The sequence below is a fragment of the Leucopleurus acutus genome (genome assembly GCF_964270905.1).
Source record: "Leucopleurus acutus genome assembly, chromosome: 4".
NCBI lineage: Eukaryota > Metazoa > Chordata > Mammalia > Artiodactyla > Delphinidae > Leucopleurus > Leucopleurus acutus.
The window spans coordinates 74,461,159-74,479,736 of record NC_139146.1 but is presented as its reverse complement, the minus strand read 5'-3'; the positions used below and the strand labels follow the sequence as shown (position 1 = coordinate 74,479,736).

General features: G+C 41.2%; 1 pseudogene across 1 annotated transcript; it reads right to left on the bottom strand.

Moving 5' to 3' along the window:
* Positions 1 to 14,526: 14,526 nt before the first annotated feature.
* LOC309960724 (mitochondrial-processing peptidase subunit beta-like) lies at positions 14,527 to 16,019 on the bottom strand (annotated as a pseudogene). The gene has a single exon. The product of its transcript is annotated as a mitochondrial-processing peptidase subunit beta-like (transcript).
* Between the last annotated feature and the right edge of the window lie 2,559 nt (positions 16,020 to 18,578).

The window sequence follows — 18,578 nt, the reverse complement described above, 5'->3', positions numbered from 1 at the left end:
TCTACAGGATCCCTCAAGCTCTGAGGGTGTACTCCCTGCAGAATAATTGCTGTCCCATCGGTCCTCTGTACCGATGGAGGTTAGAGCCTGGGAAACACTCATGGAAAAAAACAATCAAGTGGACAATGCCAAGGATGTAACGGTGACTCAGGTCTTTCTCAGTTCAGTGGTAGCCACTCTCCACATTCAGCCTGAAGGAAAAGAGAGGCTATATGAGGAAGGTGATTTGGGATCTGAAAGCAAAGGATTTGTTATATTTATATACACAAACTTTTTCCCTCCAGTGGTTCACACGGAAATTCAGGAACAACATTGCTCTTCTGAAAGCTATTTCAGGATTCCAGACGTTTTGTTGACATTTGGATACAAGCTTAAGCACTGGTGTGCCGGTAAGCTGGCTCTCTGGGTGGGGAGTGGGGGACCCTATTGGTGGCACCTGCTGGTTTCCGTGGTGTAGATACTGCCGCCTGGGTTGATTACACGCTCCCAACCTGATATCCCTGAGCATGGGGTCGGGAAGAGCCATGAAGAACTGGCTCTCTTGATTTGGTGCAAGCTGGCTCTGGCATCACACTGAGCTCAGGGCTCATGTTTAGTGAAAATAGCTATTGGCACATTCAACCCTTGTTGAAAACAGACATCATCGAGTTCTAGAATTCACTGTCTCTTGCTCTATGGCCTGCATTTTGGTCATTGTTCCTCCTGCTTTTTGAAGCGGCTCAGTGAATCTCACCGCTGTGGACCCCAGACCCTTTGACTTAATGAAGATTGATGTCTTCATTAGATTTTGAAAAGGAATGCTTGGACATTTTATTACCTGGTGGCTGGTGCCTAGTACTCTCTGTTCCATGGCCCATCTCCCCCACCTCCTGTGACACATTCCTGAAAAGGCTCCAGGAAAAAAGTGTTACAGCCTTGGCAGATCAACGTTTTCTGATTGTGCAATATTCTTCCTGAGAAACCCCATTCTCCAAAGGCAGTCATTCTGAAACTGCAGCTAGAAATGGGAGTACAGGCTGGCCACCGGGAGGGTGGCCTAGGAGGCCAAGTGGTGGAGAGCTGGGATAGAATAAATCGATGGGAGATGGCGTCCGTGTGTATTCTGCCGGTTTTATGGGTTTACAAAACTGTCAAAAATTGCATCAGAAAGAAGAAAGGAATGAAAGAGTATTTACTTTTCCAAATACTCCATTTTAATTATTTTTCACCCCTTGCAAAGCAATTTCACAAACATTATCTCATTGGCTCCTCATAGCAGGCTGATGAGACATAATAATATTGTTAATATAATAAAATAACATACTACGTATCATATATCGGTGTAATGTAATATTAATAGTAATATGATAACTATGATTATTTCTCCTTTACAGCAAAGACACTGAGATTCAGAGAAGACAAATGACTTGTTTAGGGTCATACAGATGTTAATGACAGTGGAGGAACTTGAGCCCCACGTGTCTGATGCCCGGCTAGAGCTTGCTCTATAACCAGACTGTGTGTATATGTGGTGATCAGAGGTTTCTATCAGCTCTGATTATGTAATCACATGTGCCAGGTGGCATCAGAACTGTCAGAACGTTTAAACAAGTCTGAAGTTGTGCTACTATCCAAGGAGTTTCAACGGCTCCTGGAGGTCAGATGTTTTCCAAGATGTAGTTCAGTAACACCTCACTTATTCAGGGGCTGGCAGGGAAGGAGATAATCTGCAAAAATAAAATGTCCGTGTAATTATTCACATCCCTTAAGCTTCCAAATTTCGAATGAAATCTTTTAAAATGACTTGGCACATCACCCCGTGTTTTTAAACATAGAATGCAAAACACAACTTGTTTAAGGCATCGTTAACTTAGGGCATCGTTGACTTAGGGCATCATTGTCAATCTCAGTTTTTTTAGACTTTAATTTACAACGCTCCAGGGCACTACACTACAAGGTTCCACACTGCTGTGCTTTTTGGAGTTCTTGTTTCTTTTTGGCTTCTATTGGTGCACTTACCTTTTTTTTTCTCTTTTAATGTGGGTGTGCCTTTGGAAGTAGGCTGTGGGCTTTTTTTGTTTTTTTTTTAAAGCTGTGGTTTTGTGGTTTTTTTTGTTTGAAGATGTTGGGGGTAGGAGTTTATATATTAATTTATTTATTTTTGCTGTTTGGGTGTTCGTTTCTGCGCGAGGGCTTTCTCTAGTTGTGGCAAGTGGGGGCCACTCCTCGTCGCGGTGCGCGGGCGGGCCTTTTACTGTCGCGGCCTCTCCCGTTGCGGAGCGCAGGCTCAGCAGCCGTGGCTCACGGGCCCAGTTGCTCGTGGGATCCTCCCAGACCAGGGCTCGAACCCGTGTCCCCTGCATTAGCAGGCAGACTCTCAACCACTGCGCCACCAGGGAAGCCCTGCGCTTACCTTTAACAGTCTCTGCACCCTCTTCTATCTTGCTGTTTCTAATCTGTTAAGGAGTGAGCAACTGGTCCAGATAGACTTGTTGATGAAGTAGGAGGAGATAGGTTTTAAATAAAGCTTTGCATAATCCTCCTAGGAGTAAGCACTTTCTATCATCTTTATTTTTAGGGGTATGGCAGGAGCTTTTGTTGTGCTGCTCAGATCCCTTTCCCAGACTAGTTCTCTTGTCACTCAGCTGCTGTGAGTGTTGATGACCAATGCTTGCAGCTGGACCCTTCCCTGAAGACTCACTCTCGGTCCACAGGAGCTGTTCCATGCAGAAATGCCTGGGAGGTATCCCCCTACCTCTGGCATGGTTGCAGCCAACTACTAATTCAGGGGTATAAAATCCCAACCTCTTTGCCTCCAGGTGGGGTAATTCTCTGAGGCCATCCTTGTCCCTTGTCCCGGAACTTCCCATGGGATTGGGCTGAGGCTGGACTGTAGCCGAATCCACATCTCGCTTTGTTTCGCCCGTGCCCCTGTCTTGCTTCCCTCGCTCTTTTACAAGATGTCCCTGACAGCACTTGCATGAGACTCAGCCTCTGATTCCAGAGACTCTAACCTAATGCAGGCTTCCCCTGCTTTCCTGCTTTTCATATTCTCAGCTATATTCTGGAAACATCTCCCTATCCCTTTCCTCAACTCAACATTAAGAGAGGAGGGTAGCCAAATCATAAAAGAAAGAATGCCTAATGAGAAAAAATTATTTTTGCAAAAAATATATTAGAAATTTTTAAATTCGTCACACTTCGACTTAAAGCCTACCTTATGAGTCACTGTACTAGGGTCCTAGAATACAGATATAAAAGACACAATTTCCCTTCACCTTATTCTTTTGAGAAATTCACGGCCTATGAAGAAACCAACAAGTAAGTAGGGCAATTATATGTCATAATAAACGCTGTTATTGAAGTCAGAACTCATTTATTCTTTCAAGAAATATTTCTCAAGCATCTACTATATGCTAAACTTTTGGAGTCCAAGCAACCCAGAACAAAGAACTGTAGAATCCAAAGGCTGGTGAAGAGATGATGATTTTGACTTTGGAAATGATATTGGAGTTGGTTCTGGTAGAATGAGCAGGAGTTGACTAGGTGAAGATTAGGGAAAGGGTTCGGCTCAAAGGACAATGACCTGAAAGCGTGTGGTGTTGGGGGGCGCACTTGGGAGAAGTTTATCACGGCAGGAGATGAGGAGAAGACAGAGAAGAAGGCAGTGGATGGAGGTGAAGGGGATGGATTATCTGCCAGGATGAGAAGTTTGGCTTTTATACTGTAGGTAATTTGAAACCAAGAGAGCCTTATGAACCTGGGAATGAGACCAAGACCATTTCAGTAGGAATATGATGGTCAACACTGGGCAACACTGGGTCAACACTGGACAACACTGGGTCAACACTGAGAGAAGTGGGAGCTCACAGCTCAACAAGCAGATGCCTGCATCAGGCTCTTGAGTGCAGCTACGGACAGCCCTAACGACCTGTGACATCATGGCGTAGCTATGGTGCTGTGGTCCAATCCATGTCTCTTCAAGGAAGAGAATGAAGAATTCCTAAGTTTTTCTCTCTTGAAAATTCGATCTGTAAAGGAACTCAAAATTCTCCTGCTGAGCACTTCTTGTGTTAGAGGTGGTTAGCTGTCTATATTTGACTTGATAGCATCAAGAAATATTCAAGGGAATCTCCGTCCCCAGAACCCATAGCCTGTCATCATTGCCTGAAAGGCTACAGTTGCACGTCCATCCTTATGACTCACCAGTCTCTCACCAGGCTAGGAGAGAGGGTGGGTATTGGCGGGGAGAAGAGGGCAAAGAGGAGAGATTGTGGGCTCTCTGTGGTGCCGTGGGGATATGGGGGTAGTGGGGATGGGGAAGGGTGCTGAAAGAAAGGGAAGAGGCAGAAGGTCAGAGCTTGAGGGAGCCATAAATATACATTTTCTTTCCAACACTGCAATAGGCAGGCGCTGGCTGCTCAAATTTACATCAGTATCACTTAATGCCAAGTATTCTGATTATTTTATTAAGGGGAAAATATTTTCAGATTTTCAGACTGAGCAATTCCTGTCTTTGTTTATATTTTCCCTAGTACTAATAACAACAATAACAATAAATAAACGTTTAACAGTTACCATATGCCCAGCATTGGGCTAAGAACTTTGCCTACATTAATCTCATTTCATTCTTCCCCAAACCTATGATAGAGATATTGTTAGTACTGACTTATAATGGAAGAGGAAAGTCAAGTCTAGAGAGCTTATGTGACATGCTCAGAATCACAGTTTGTGAGTGGCATACCCAGGTCAATCAGCTTCACTCCAAAGTCAATCCTTAAACTCTGGCTTTCCCAGTATGGTTATTTGCCCCTTCGTCCACCATTTCAAATGCTTTTTGTCATTCAAGGCCCAATTCCAGTTTCTTTTGTTCACTTAACTGACATTATTGAGCACCTTCCATGTATATTGCATCCTCATCTTCCAGGGAGATTTTCCACACTGATTTCTACCTTCTTTAAACACCTGAGTCTTTAAAGTAGGGAGTGAGTCTTACTACGAATAGATTTGTATGGTTCTCTAAATGTTTTTAGTGGATTTATTATTTTTTTTCCCTTCAAAGATTTTAATCCATGGCCAGGTCAGGATCAAGTCTTCAAGTTTCCTGTCTTCTCAACAGCACCCAATTCAGTGTTGGGTGGATGTGTCAGGAAGGCCCTGACTCTTAGCCCATCCAGGGGCTGTATTTTAAGGAAGAAGAAACACATGTGTGGATCTGATAAGATCTGAGTGATACGTGGAGAAGATGCCCTATGAGTGACGATCAGCTGTGTTTACCATTTAACTGTACAGCGGCAAGCCAAGATAACTGTCGTGGTCTGTGGACAGAAGTTCATGAAGATCACTGCTTGACAGGTCAGAGTAAAGGTCTCTTTCTTTCAAAATATGTGAAGGGGCAGGAAACGTGTGCACCAGGTGTTTTGTGTTCATGACGGCCTGGGAAAGATAATTCTGTCTGCTCGATAAGAACATTGTGCTCTACACACCAGGTTGTTTTTCCAGCAGCTATTTTCTGCCTATAAAAACGAGCATCACTGGCTCTCAACTTCTTTCCGTAAATCCCCTGGGCTGCAAACAATAACAAAAGGTATCTTATATTTATACAAGGCTGCCCTCAGAAAAGCTCAAGGACCTGAACAAAGCTTGTTTTCATATATAAGAGTTCTTATATAATCCCCAAGGGGAAAGGGAGCAGAGGGTGACAATTGAGTTTGGAACGTGGTCATTCCCAGCTAACAAAACGGAAAAGTGAGGGCCTATTGCAGGACACACTGACGGTCATGACCAGGACAGGAAGTCCGTCTTTCCCACTTCCTGTCCAGGGTTCTGAACACTGGACCACACTGCCTTGTCAGAAATCTGAAAATCTGGAGGAGACGGCTGGAGGGGAATGCGTGGGAGAGAAAGCCCAGCCACGCGAGAAGGGATGCTGCAGTCTCACTGCCTTTAGCGTCTGTTTTCACCAGTCAGGATTCTGCAGCTCCTAGAGTGAGTGCCCTTTTTGTCCTAGGTAGGACTGATTCGGGGGGGAGAATTTTCATCACCCTCATTAGGAGTTACAGCTGAATCAGAGTAGATCTCAGAGGTCTGGGTGGTTTGGGGAAGAAGAGCCATCTGAGCAAAGGGCATTCTGTAAATATTTGTTACACACTTGGATACAAAGATAAGTAAGGCATAAGCTCTGGATTCAGTCCAGAGCATCATGTAACAGGGGAGACAAACACAGGATGAGAGGCTCTGTGAGTGCTAGATGAATACAAGAAAAGAAAGGCAGTTACTTTTTTTTCAAATTCTTATTGGAATATGGTTGCTTTACAATGTTGTGTTAGCCTCCACTGCACAACAAAAGGAATCAGCCATACACATACAGATATCCCGTCCCTTTTGGACTTCCCTCCCATTTAGGTTACCACAGTGCATTAGGTAGAGTTCCCTGTGCTATTACAGTATGTTCCCATCAGTTGTCTATTTTATACGTAGTATCAATAATGTATATGTGTCAATCCCAGTCTCCCAGTTCCTCCCAACCCACCCCTTCCCCCCTTGGTATCCATACAAAAGGCAGTTACTTTTTGATTGTGAATTTGAGTCGGGACTCCATGGGCCTGGGAGGGGGTCATTTTTTTTTTTAACATCTTTATTGGAGTATAATTGCTTTATGATGGTGTGTTAGCTTCTGCTGTAACACAAAGTAAATCAGCTATACATATACATATATCCCCATATCCCCTTCCTCTTGCGTCTCCCTCCCACCCTCCCCATCCCACCCCTCTAGGCGGTCACAAAGCACCGAGCTGATCTCCCTGTGCTATGCGGCTGCTTCCCACTAGCTATCTAGTTTACATGTGGTAGTTGGCTGAGGCTTGAAGGATAAGCAGGAAGGGTTTTAAGGGATACCTTCTACACTGCACTGAGGCAGTATCTCTCTAGTAAAATCACCTGGGGAAGCTTTTTAGGCAACCCTCATCCCTAAATCATTGGATTTAATTATTGGATCCAAGTGTCACCTGGGCGTAAGTATTATTGAAGAGCTCCCAGGTAATTTTACTGAGCAAACAAGAGAGACAACCACAGAAGGAGCATGGGCTTTGGAATTAGACGGCCTTGTTCTAACACCCTGTGCCATTCGACTAGGCCCATTGTGGCGGCTGTGTCCGTGTCCCACAGCTGCTCTGTTTCCTCCTATTTCTACCAGTGCCTGGGAAGAAACCCTGCCATGGGAGAGTCCCTCCCCTTTGACAAACTTTCTTTGACTGAAAAAGCCTGGACTGGGAATCAGGAAATCTGGATTCTATCCCAGCTCCGCCACTGAGGTGCTACATGCGTGTGCTGGGTCACATAAGGAGATAAAGCAAAGACACTTGGGATTAATATTTGCAAGACATCGCGCTAGGTACTCAACGCATCTCCGGGCCTCAACGTCCCCATCGGTTGAGGTTTTTAGATCAGCATTTGTAGTCCATAAAGTCTATTTAAGAGGCCATGACCAGAATTATCTTTAAAGAATGATGTAAAGCATAATAGAAAAGTGGAGTGCACTGCATAGAATAGGGCAAGTATTGTGAAGTACGATTTTGTTTCAGTTATAAATACATGCATTTACTGCGTCATAATGTAAAATAAATGTCATGTTATAGGTTGTAAGTTAAAAACTTTAAGAGTACTCACTGGCAGTACATATACTAAAATTGGAAAGATACAGAGAAGATTAACATGGCGCCTGTGCAAACACATGAAGCATTCCATATATTTTTTAATGTTACATTTTTTTTTACCACAACTTTAAGAAAAAGAGTTTGAGAAACATGGGATTAGATGCTCTCTGCGGACCCCTCCCTTCTGCTTTATAGCCCTTGACTACTCCAGCCTACCCTGAACCTACCTTTCTGTAACCTCCTTTTAGTTAGTACTGTGTAATTCTAGCCTATCATTTATTTCTTTTAAGAGGGAGGCAGGACAGTGTAGTGGTTAAAAGCACCTTACTGAGTTAGATAAATCTATGTTTGAATCGAATTTCTTCACTTGTTGAATGACCTAGAAAATATACCCAACCTCTCCTAGCCTTGGGTTTCTTATGTGGGTGATCACATCTAGGACACACAATGTTTCTAAGATTAAATATGATGCTGAAAGTCAGACTCTTAGCATGAATCATCTTGTTCACAGAAAGTGCCTGGTGCAGAACAGCAATTATTATCTGACTTCCCATCCACCCAGATTTTAAGGCACAGTCTGCAATTTCGTGCCTGGAATATACAAAGTCATAAATACCTAATGCATAGAAAACCAAGGATTCCAGCCCCAAGCAGCCCCTCAGGCTGGAGAGCAGCCATTCTCTGTTGGCATGCCCCATGGCCATCCAGGTCTCAGGAGGAGAGGCAGGGCGCTCTGTCCTCTACGCATGCATCCCCTTCGCTTTTCCTCTGACATGATTGGTCGAACCTGGGAAGGCAAGGCAGAAGGCAGATCCTGGCTACAATTTGCTTCAGGGATCGAAACATCCATGACATGGCAGTGCCATCCAAACCAAGACAGATGGAAGCTCAAGATCATCTGTTTCACAAGCATCTACCTGAGATGGTTTCAGATAGAAGCACAGGACAAAGAAATGAGAAAGAGATGGTGGCCAGAATACTGAGAAAATGGGGGTAAGATTCAGACATTACACCAGGAAAAAGTGACCATTATCCAACAGTCAACAAATAAGCAACTCACTAGGTCTTAATTGCCTCACAAATACTCTGGGAACCAAAGCATTGTCTTGTAAATGATTCATTTCAGGAAGTACCCACTAATCAATTACTAGGGCTTCTGTGTAACAGTTTCCCCAGATTTGTAGGTGGTGATCCTGTGAACTGGATCGTTGATTTCAGAATGAGATAAGCGGCAATACTGGTAACTTAATCTACCTATTCCAAGTAGCTACAAAGAAATTAGCAGCCCTTAGTGGAAGCCAGCCCATTAGGAAGAGTGAAAAGAAACCCATTCATCATGAGAGCGCCTCACACCAGCCAAGTCTCCCTGGAGCATTCAGCTAGGCTGAGAAGGTGTTGATGGAGAAGGGGATAATGATCCATAAATAGATGTATGGGAAAGGAGGGGAGGGGAGGGAAGCCTCGTGATATTGCACAGGGAAAAAAATGGGCCTTAAAATGATAAAAGTTATAGAAGTACAAGATTACAAGGACTACACAAATAGTATTGTAAAGAATAGGACTGTTGAAAGCAGCCCTTGATGCTACTTCTTTTTTTTGTTTTTGGAAGAAAACTTGCTTTGAAATTGTATGGTGAAAAAGAAAAGAAAATGTATGTGAATAATGTAGCCCCACCTAAAAATATGTTGCTAACACAATGGTTTTTCAGGAAAGAAAAAGCAAGGATGCCTGGAAATAGCTGCATCTAATCAGCCCCCATCCCAAGCAATCAACTGAAGTCCAGGAAATTCCATATGTAACCAGAAGAATAGACATCCTGGAGCATTTTGCCACAGTTAAGATTAGCGGAAACAGACCCCCATCAGCTCTAGTAACAAAGAAGAATTAAAGGTGAAGAAACTGCTGTGGGTCCCTGTGCCTCCCTTCTGGGAAGGTGGTGGCCAGTGCGTGGGGGAGAAGGATGGGAATTTGGACAGAGGCAGTGGCCCTGGCTGTCCCCACAGCCTATTGTTCTGAAACCACCCCTTCAGCGGGGCTCAGAGCAGTATTTTTCTCCAGGGAAAATAATTAAACAACAGTGGCTGGAGCTCAGCTTATCCTCCTGTCTTATCCTCACAATCATTAAAAATGTTTGTTAACATAGCAATAGTTTATGATTAGCACTTTTGGGGTCTTAAGAAATCCTTCTCTACCCAAAGGTCATAAAGATGTTCTCCTGTACTTTATTCTAAAAGATTTAAAGTTTTCCCTTTCACAATGAATTCCTCCTTCTCTATGGACTTGAAAGTCACCAAATGCACAAACCGAAAAGGGAAAAATGAATAAATTTCACTTCATTAAAATTAATAACTTCTGCTTGCCAAAAATATCATGAAGATAAGCCACAAACTCAGAGAAAATCTTGATACCACATCTGACAAAGGACTAGGATGAAGAATAATCAAAGAATGGCTGCAACCCAGTGAAAAAATATCCAAAAAACATGATAAGGTAATTCACAAAAAGAAATATAGATGACTATTCAAGATATTAAAAGATTCTTTTTTTTTTTTTTTGACGTGTCACATGGCTTGTGGGATCTTAGTTCCCCCGACCAGTGACTAAAGCCTCAGCTTTGAAAGCATGGAGTCCTAACCACTGGACCTCCAGAAAATTCCCAAAAGATTCTTAACTTTCTTAACAATCAGGGAAATGCACATTAAAATCATCATAATGGGGCTTCCCTGGTGGCGCAGTGGTTGAGAGTCCGCCTGCTGATGCAGGGGACACGGGTTCGTGCCCCGGTCCGGGAAGATCCCACATGCCGCGGAGTGGCTGGGCCCATGAGCCATGGCCGCTGAGCCTGCGCGTCCGGAGCCTGTGCTCCGCAACGGGAGAGGGCACAACAGTGAGAGGCCCGCGTACTGCAAAAAAAAAAAAAAAACCCACATCATAATGAGATATCATTTTACATCTACTAGATGAAAAAAAATGAAGCCTGATAATACTGTGTTGGTGAGGATGTGGAAAAGCCGAATCTTATATGCTGCTGTTGGGTTGTAAGATAGTACAATTTCTTTGGAAAACAACTTGGCACTATCTAAAACAAGTAAAGATCACATTTCTATGACCCAGCAATTCCACTTCAAGTGGAAGTGTGGAAACTCTTGCGTATGTGCTCTAGGAGACATGTATAAGACTGTTAAGAGAAAGAAGCACAGTCCATATTAGCAAAAACACATATGCTAAATGCAAACACAGCTGAGCACCATTGTTTGGGGATGCCTACATTGTAGTCTACTATTTTTAAAAAGCAAGAGATGATAACACAAAATTCAGGAAAGTGGTTATGTGTGAGGGGAAGGCAGGAGGGTGGGAAAAGGGGAGGAAGACACAGCCAGTTATAATCATATTTTTAATGTTGGGAATCTTCTGTTGGCCAGTGACTTTACATATATTACACATATTCCATGGTAGGCGCAGAATATTTCATAATAAATTTCTTTTAATTTATTACGAAAAGAAAGGGGTGAACAAAGAACAGAAATCTCTAATGGCTCAGTGTCAAGGAAAACATGAGATCTTGGTAACATCAGTCTCACCAAAATAAGAGGGGAACGGTACTCAAGAAGTGATGGATGCTCTCTGTCGGGGAGGGTCTGCATAATTTGTGTGTCTGTGGAGGTCCTCCCAGAACATGGGCAGCTGGCCTAGTGACCAGGACTGGTGCCCAGGGTTACACCCTATTACTCAGGTTGGCAAGTGGCCTGGTGGGCAAGTGGTAATCAGCTATGGAAAAGATATGCCACTTAGCACATGAATGTTGTATGTGGCAAGATCTATTATAGATGATTTTCCCTGCAGAAAACTGAGGGCTGTTCTGGGGCAAGGCCTTTTGGTCTAATATTGGGGATACCCTACTTTCTACCTTGACTGCATGAATTTGACATTGAACCAAGGCTGTTTTTCCAACAGTTGGCATTTTGAATTGTTATTTAAAAGACTCAATACTCGGGTCTTGGCACTGTAAGGACTTTGTAACCGTAACACTACTCATATATCTACAACCCTTTTTTAGGTTGTTATTTCTATCTTTAATATATTTGAGTCTTACCTCTTCTCCCAAAAGGATTATAAAGTTATCCAGGTGGCAGGATTTTCTAAAGCTCTGTTTTGTCCATCCTTGCTGCCAAAAACTTGGCAAAATAAGGGCTTAATAGGTTTTTTAGTTTGAAAAAATTATAAAGTCCCAGGAAGTTTCAAAAATAGTAGAGAGGTGCCACATACTCTTCATTCAGTTTCCCCCAGTGATTATACCTTACATAACTATGGAACAATGTCAAAACTAGGAAACTGCTATTGGTACAATGTGTGCCCTCCATGTTGCTGCAAATGGCATTTTTTTCTTTTTTATAGCTGAGTAGTATTCCGTAGTGTGTATGTGTGTGTGAACTTTATCCATTCATCTGTTGATGGACACTTAAGTTGCTTCCATATCTTGGCAAGTGTCAATAATGCTGCTATGAACATTGGGGTGCATGTATGTTTTGAATTATCATTTTTGTTTTTTTCAGATACATTCCCAGGAGTGGAATTGCTGTGTCATATGATAATATCACTCTAGGTTGGTGATTATTTCCTCTCTGCTTTAAAAAAAAATTCCATTACATTTTTTCACATGTAGCTGGCCAGTTTTCCCAGCATCATTTATTGAAGAGACTGTCTTTCCACCATTGTGTAGTCTTGCCTCCTTTGTCATAGATTGACCATAGGTGCATGGGTTTATATCTGGACTTTCTATACTGTTCCACTGATCTATATTTCTATTTTTGTGCCAGTATCATAATTTTTTTGATGACTATAGTTTTGTCTTATAGTCTGAAATCAGGGAGCTTGATTCCTCCAGCTCCATTTTTCTTTCTCAAGATTGCTTTGGCTATTTGGGGTCTTTTGTGTCTCCATACAAATTTTAAGATTTTTTGTTCTAGTTCTGTGAAAATGCCATTAGTAATTTAATAGGGATTGCATTGAATCTGTAGACTGCCTTGTGTAGTATAGTCATTTTGACAATACTGATTTTTTCAATCCACAAACATGATATATCTTTCCACCTGTTTGTGGCTTCTTTGATTTCTTTCATCAGTGTCTTATAGTTTTCAGAGTACAGGTCTTTTGTCTCATTAGGTAGGTTTATTCCTAGGTATTTTATTCTTTTTGATGTAATGGTAAATGGGATTGTTTCTTGAATTTCTCTTTCTGATCTTTCAGTATGGAGGTTCCTTAAAAAACTAAAAATAGAACTACCATATGATGCAATCCCACTCCTGGGCATATATCTGGAGAAAAACATGGTCCAAAAGGATACATATACCCCAATGTTCATTGCAGCACTGTTTACAATAGCCAAGACATGGAAGCAACCTAAATGTCCATTGACAGAGGAATGGATAAGGAAGATGTGGTACATATATACAATGGAATATTACTCAGCCATTAAAAAGAATGAAATAATGCCATTTGCAGCAACATGGATGGACCTAGAGATTGTCATACTGAGTGAAGTAAGTCATACAGAGAAAGAGAAATATCACATGATATCCCTTACATGTGGAATCTAAAAAGAAATGATATAAATGAACTTATTTACAAAACAGAAACAGACTCACAGAGAACGAACTTATGGTTACTGGGTGGTGGGGGAAGGATGAGGGGAAGAGATAGTTAGGGAGTATGGGATCAACATGTACACACTGCTATATTTAAAATGGATAACCAACAAGGACCTACTGAATAGCACAGGGAACTCTGTTCAATGTTATGTGGCAGCCTGGATGGGAAGGGAATCTGGCAGAGAATGGATACATGTATATGTATGGCTGAGTCACTTTGCTGTGCACCTGAAACTATCACAACTTTGTTAATTGGCTATACTCCAATATAAAATTAAAAGTTTTTTTTTAAAGTAAAAAAAAAAAAAAACCATTATATTCTGATTTTCATAGTGCCTACTGGGAAATCAGATGTCAACCTAATTTGTTCCTTTGTCAGTAATCTGTGTTTTTCTCTGGTTGTCTTTAAGATTGTCTTTCTTTTTCTTTTATTCTCTTTCCTTCCTTTTCTCCTTCCTTCTCTCCCTCCCCCCTTCTTTCTTGCTCTCCTTCTTTTGGTATTCTGCTGTATCATTGCAATATATCTATCTAGCCTTGTATTTCTTTTTATTTATTCTGCTAGGGATTCACTGGGTTTCCTAAATCTGAAGATTTCTGTTTCTGTAAATTCATGAAAATTCTTAGTCAACACCTCTTTGAATATTGCCTTATTCTGCAGTTTTTCTATTATCTCTTTCTTGTACTCTGATTAGGTATGTGTTAGATATCTTAACTATAGTCCCTATGTCTTCTTTTCCAAATATATTTAATTCCAAATACTTGTTCATTTCTTTTTTTTATAAAGTTAAGATATTTAAATTAATTTATTTATTCATTTATTTAATTTTTGGCTGCATTGGGTCTTCACTGCTGCATGTGGGCTTTCTCTAGTTGCAGTGAGCAGGGGCTACTCTTTGTTGCGGGGCACAGGCTTCTCATTGTGGTGGCTTCTCTTGTTGTGGAGCACAGACTCTAGGCGTGTGGGCTTCAGTAGTTGTGGCACATGGACTTCAGTAGTTGTGGCTCGTGGGCTCTAGAGCGCAGGCTCAGTAGTTGTGGCGCATGGGCTTAGTTGCTCTGCAGCATGTGGGATCCTCCCGGGCCAAGGCTCGAACTCATGTCTCCTGCACTGGCAGGCAGATTCTCAACCACTGTGCCACCAGGGAAGCCCTGTTCATTTCTTAAAAAGAATTTATAGCTTAAAACTTGCAGATCACTATTAGTTTTATTAATAAGTATTTCTAAATATTTTGACTAAGAGCATTTTAATCACAAAAACAGCATATGTTACTGCAAGTCCAGTTAAAATCTTGCTCAATGGAACCAACAGCAGCGATAGCTAGACCCTTATCATAAACATATTTGGCGCACACTTTTTGAACTGTCTCAGCATCTAGAGCATCAATTCCTGCTTCCAAGTCAGGGATGGGAAGTCTTCTATTATAATATAACTTTTGCCTACCAATATCTTCACCATGGAGTTGAACCTCAGAGTTGCAAAAACATGTTTTGTTTCTAGAAGAATTTTTGTGCTGCTTTACTTTCAGTGACACTTATACAGAGTCACATGTATTCTTTTTGAACAACATGTAGCATGCCTGCAGCAATGTCTGGTTTACAACTCATATAGAGTCCCCACAATCCTGTATCTGTGTAGCAAGATAAAAGACTGGAAGCTATGGCAGAGGTTGCCACATCAGATGAGACAGGCTGGCTTACTAGTTAAATTCATTCCTCCTCTGAAATGGCAATCCTAGTTGCCAGTCAGTGTGTTTGCAACTATGAGAGAGATTGTATCAGGATGTTCCCAACCAACAGCTGCAACATCTCTTGCAAGGTGTGTCAAAGCCATCTTGTCATTCCTCAAACAAATCTCACTTTCTGTGAATTTGCAGGGAGCCAGAGTTGTTCTTTTTCCTTTGTGTGTGGAAAAAAAAAAAAAGTCATCAAAAGGAAACTTTGTTAACTTAAGCTGTTCACTATAGGAGATTCCTCCAGCCATAGCAAGGACTATTCTTGGCCTCTTATAATGTGTGGTTATATAGTCCACTAAGTCTTTATGACTTATAGATTTGATATTTTCAGTTGGTCCCCACATTGTCAATCCAAGTACAGTATTTGATAAGCTATGACATTAAGATAATAAAAAGACAACTTCTTGTAAATTAGCTTTGATTTCGTGTATCTCTCTAAGGATTATTCTATACTTGTGCTCAGTCTCTGCTTCTGCCAATGTACTGTTTTGTGTTATATCAGCAAGAACGTGTACAGCTCTTGGCAAATCTTTAGAGAATTCTTTGGCATAATACATGATCTGCTTTCTGGAGGTATAGGTGTTGAAATGAGCACCCATGTTTTCATTTTCAAGTTCCAGATCTAATTTGAATCTCTTTTTGGTAACATTGAAGTTCATATGTTCCAGAGAATGAGCTGTTCCTTTATTCTTAATTTCATGTCAAATTCCAACATCAATCCAGAGACTCACTGTACATATTGACAATCCAGAGTTTTCAGAGGCCACTCTGAGTTCATTTTCCAAACATGTTACTCATGTTTCAAGAACATTCAGAGCAACTTGTATAGTGGCTTGTGCATTTCTCAATCTGTTGTCTCCAAATTATAATGACAACCCAGTGGCCCCTCTGATCAGGAGTCTTTCAGTGAAACCGCAGAGCTTCTCAGTGAAACCCCAGAGCCACTGCCATACCATGGGCAACAGCATGGCTTGGACCTCCACTGCTACCTCCACTGCTACCATCTCTTCTCAATGTCTTTTAACTTCTGTTTTATTTTTTCAATATCTTTTTCCCTCTGCTGAATATTGAGTAATGCTTCAGTTTTGTCTTCCAGTTCATTAATATTCTCTTCCATTGTATCTAATGCTGTACCTATACATTTAGTTTCTAGTTTCATTTATTATGTGGTTTTTTTTTTCACCCGAAAGTTCTATTTGGTTTCTTTTTAAATCCACCTGACCATATTTCAAAGTATCTAGTACTTTGTTATACTTCAAATAATCTCTTTCTTTTATTGAGTATCAAAACTACTTATTTTATATTTCTTAATTGATAATTCCAATATCATCCATTTTTGTGGCTATAATCTTACTATTTGTTATTTCTGCTTATTCTCCCTCAAATGACTTGTTTCCTCTTGTGTTTTATAATTTTTATATTTCAGTGAGTTTATAATTACCTGAGGGAACTATTTGAAGCCTTGATTTAAGGAATATTTATGCAGGAAGTCATTATGAATCTTGAATCACTTTAAATTAAATTCCAAAGTTGAGTATTTAGGGACCACTTAGGTAGTGTGAATTCTAGATTTTGGCTCTAAACCCTCATGAGGATCACTTGTAAATAGCAACTTTCAAGATAGACTCTACCCAGAGTCAATGTTGAGATAAGAAAGTTTCTTTACTATTTTCCTTTGTGAGATAGATTTTCCTCTTTTGGTTTACCTTTGCATTAAAAATGTCAGCTTCTGTGTCCTGAACTATTTAGGGATCTTGTGTCCTGAACTATTTAGGGATCTTTTTATGTCTTAATCTGGTTTAAGTCCCAGGCGTTGTATCCCCAACCCTGCTTGAGGCCCATTAAAATAAAGAGTCTACGCCACCAATGATAAGTTAATGACCACAGGGCCCCATTGCTTCAGGGTGGTTACCTCTGAAGATTTGTGCTTTCTTGTATTTTTAGCCTCTGATGATTTCCATCATTTTCCTGACAGCTCAGGTAAGCATTTTAACATCTTTTATCTACACGTTTTTAGGTGTTGTAAGCCGAGGAAGTTCCTCATGGTATTTATTCTGTAATACTGTGAGAAGTGGAAGTTTGGGCACTATTCTTAAATACTCTAATTTACAAGCTCTATTGTAAGATAAGCTGAATTGAGGAACAGATATAGTCCTCATCACTCCCCCTCACCCACCGCCAGATAAAAGTCCTCTGAACCCCTCAGACTCAAACACTTGAGCTATTAGGGCCAAGTTATCATTTTACCCCCATTATAGCATGGCTGCTGCGCCAGTGAAACACTGGTTAACTTCTTCCAGTAGAAGACAAACTGAACATAAAGTGAGAAGGGACAGTGTCTGGTTCCTGGATAGGTACCCAGCATGATGTACTTACTTTGAGCTTCACAACAACCTAATGAAATGAGTGACGTTGCTTTCATTTTATAAGCAAGAACACTGAACCTCAGTGATGTTAAGTAATTCATCTGAAGGCTACAGAAGGAGCCAAGATGTTCTGAAAGATCAGCCAAGCACATCCTCCTAAAGCAGGCCTTCAGAGGACCTCCGGGTTAACCATTTCCTTACTCATCCAACCATTTGTGAATCCATTCAAGAAACCTTTCTTGATAACTTACCATGTGTATGACACTGTGCTAGACACTGACCTACGAAAATGAATAAGACAAAGAGCTTACATTCTCATATGGGAAGACACAGAAACAACTATATTATAGTGCAGTAAGTTAAATGCTAGGAGTTATGAGAACATTGGGAAGGGCATCACCCCTGAAGCCAGCTCATGTATAGTTTGGGGGTGGAAAAAGGGAAGTTGGTTGCTGACTAAAATGAGTAGTGAAGTAGAGGTAGGCACATCAGTAACAAGTGAAGGAGCAGTCTTTCTTCTTTCAGGAGCTGACTGTTCTTTTTTCTAAAAAGAGGGACATTAGAACTCAAAATGATTGTCTTGAAGAAGGGTTTATTCTCTCCAGTTACCAAGAGCAAAAACTGTTGCAGTACAGGATCAGCTTACTTGCTGGTTGGGACAGATCAGTGATGGCTCGGTTAGTTATCCATCTTGTGGTCTTTTCTAAAATTGAAACATCACATGGGGAAAGACTTGTCTGGTACAGTTGCTTATAATTGCACTTTCCTCTCGATTACACAGGTTGTTATATCAGGAGCTCTCATCCAATTTTCTCAGACCCCATCTCCCTACTGGCCAACAAAGGTTCCATGCTGGGTCTTGCAAAATTAAGCTATAAGCTTTTCTTCCACCAAAGATTCGAATCCAAGCACAGACGTCAGAGTTAATCCCATTACCCCCTAGAAAAGTAGATTTGTCTTGCTGCCTTTTTTTAATGGTGAGGAATTTTCCTCTACTCAGCAACTCTCTTCACTTTGTTGGTTACACCTACTTGGGTTTACCTTTGTCTGACCCAACATGATGGACAGACCTTTCTGTGTCCTGTGTTTATTTCTAGGGCTTAAAATGTGGGTCATAGACACCGCTAGAGACTAACTATCCACTGGGAATCTTTATCCCACTCTACCTGTTTGTTCTGAAAACAAAACTGTTATCAG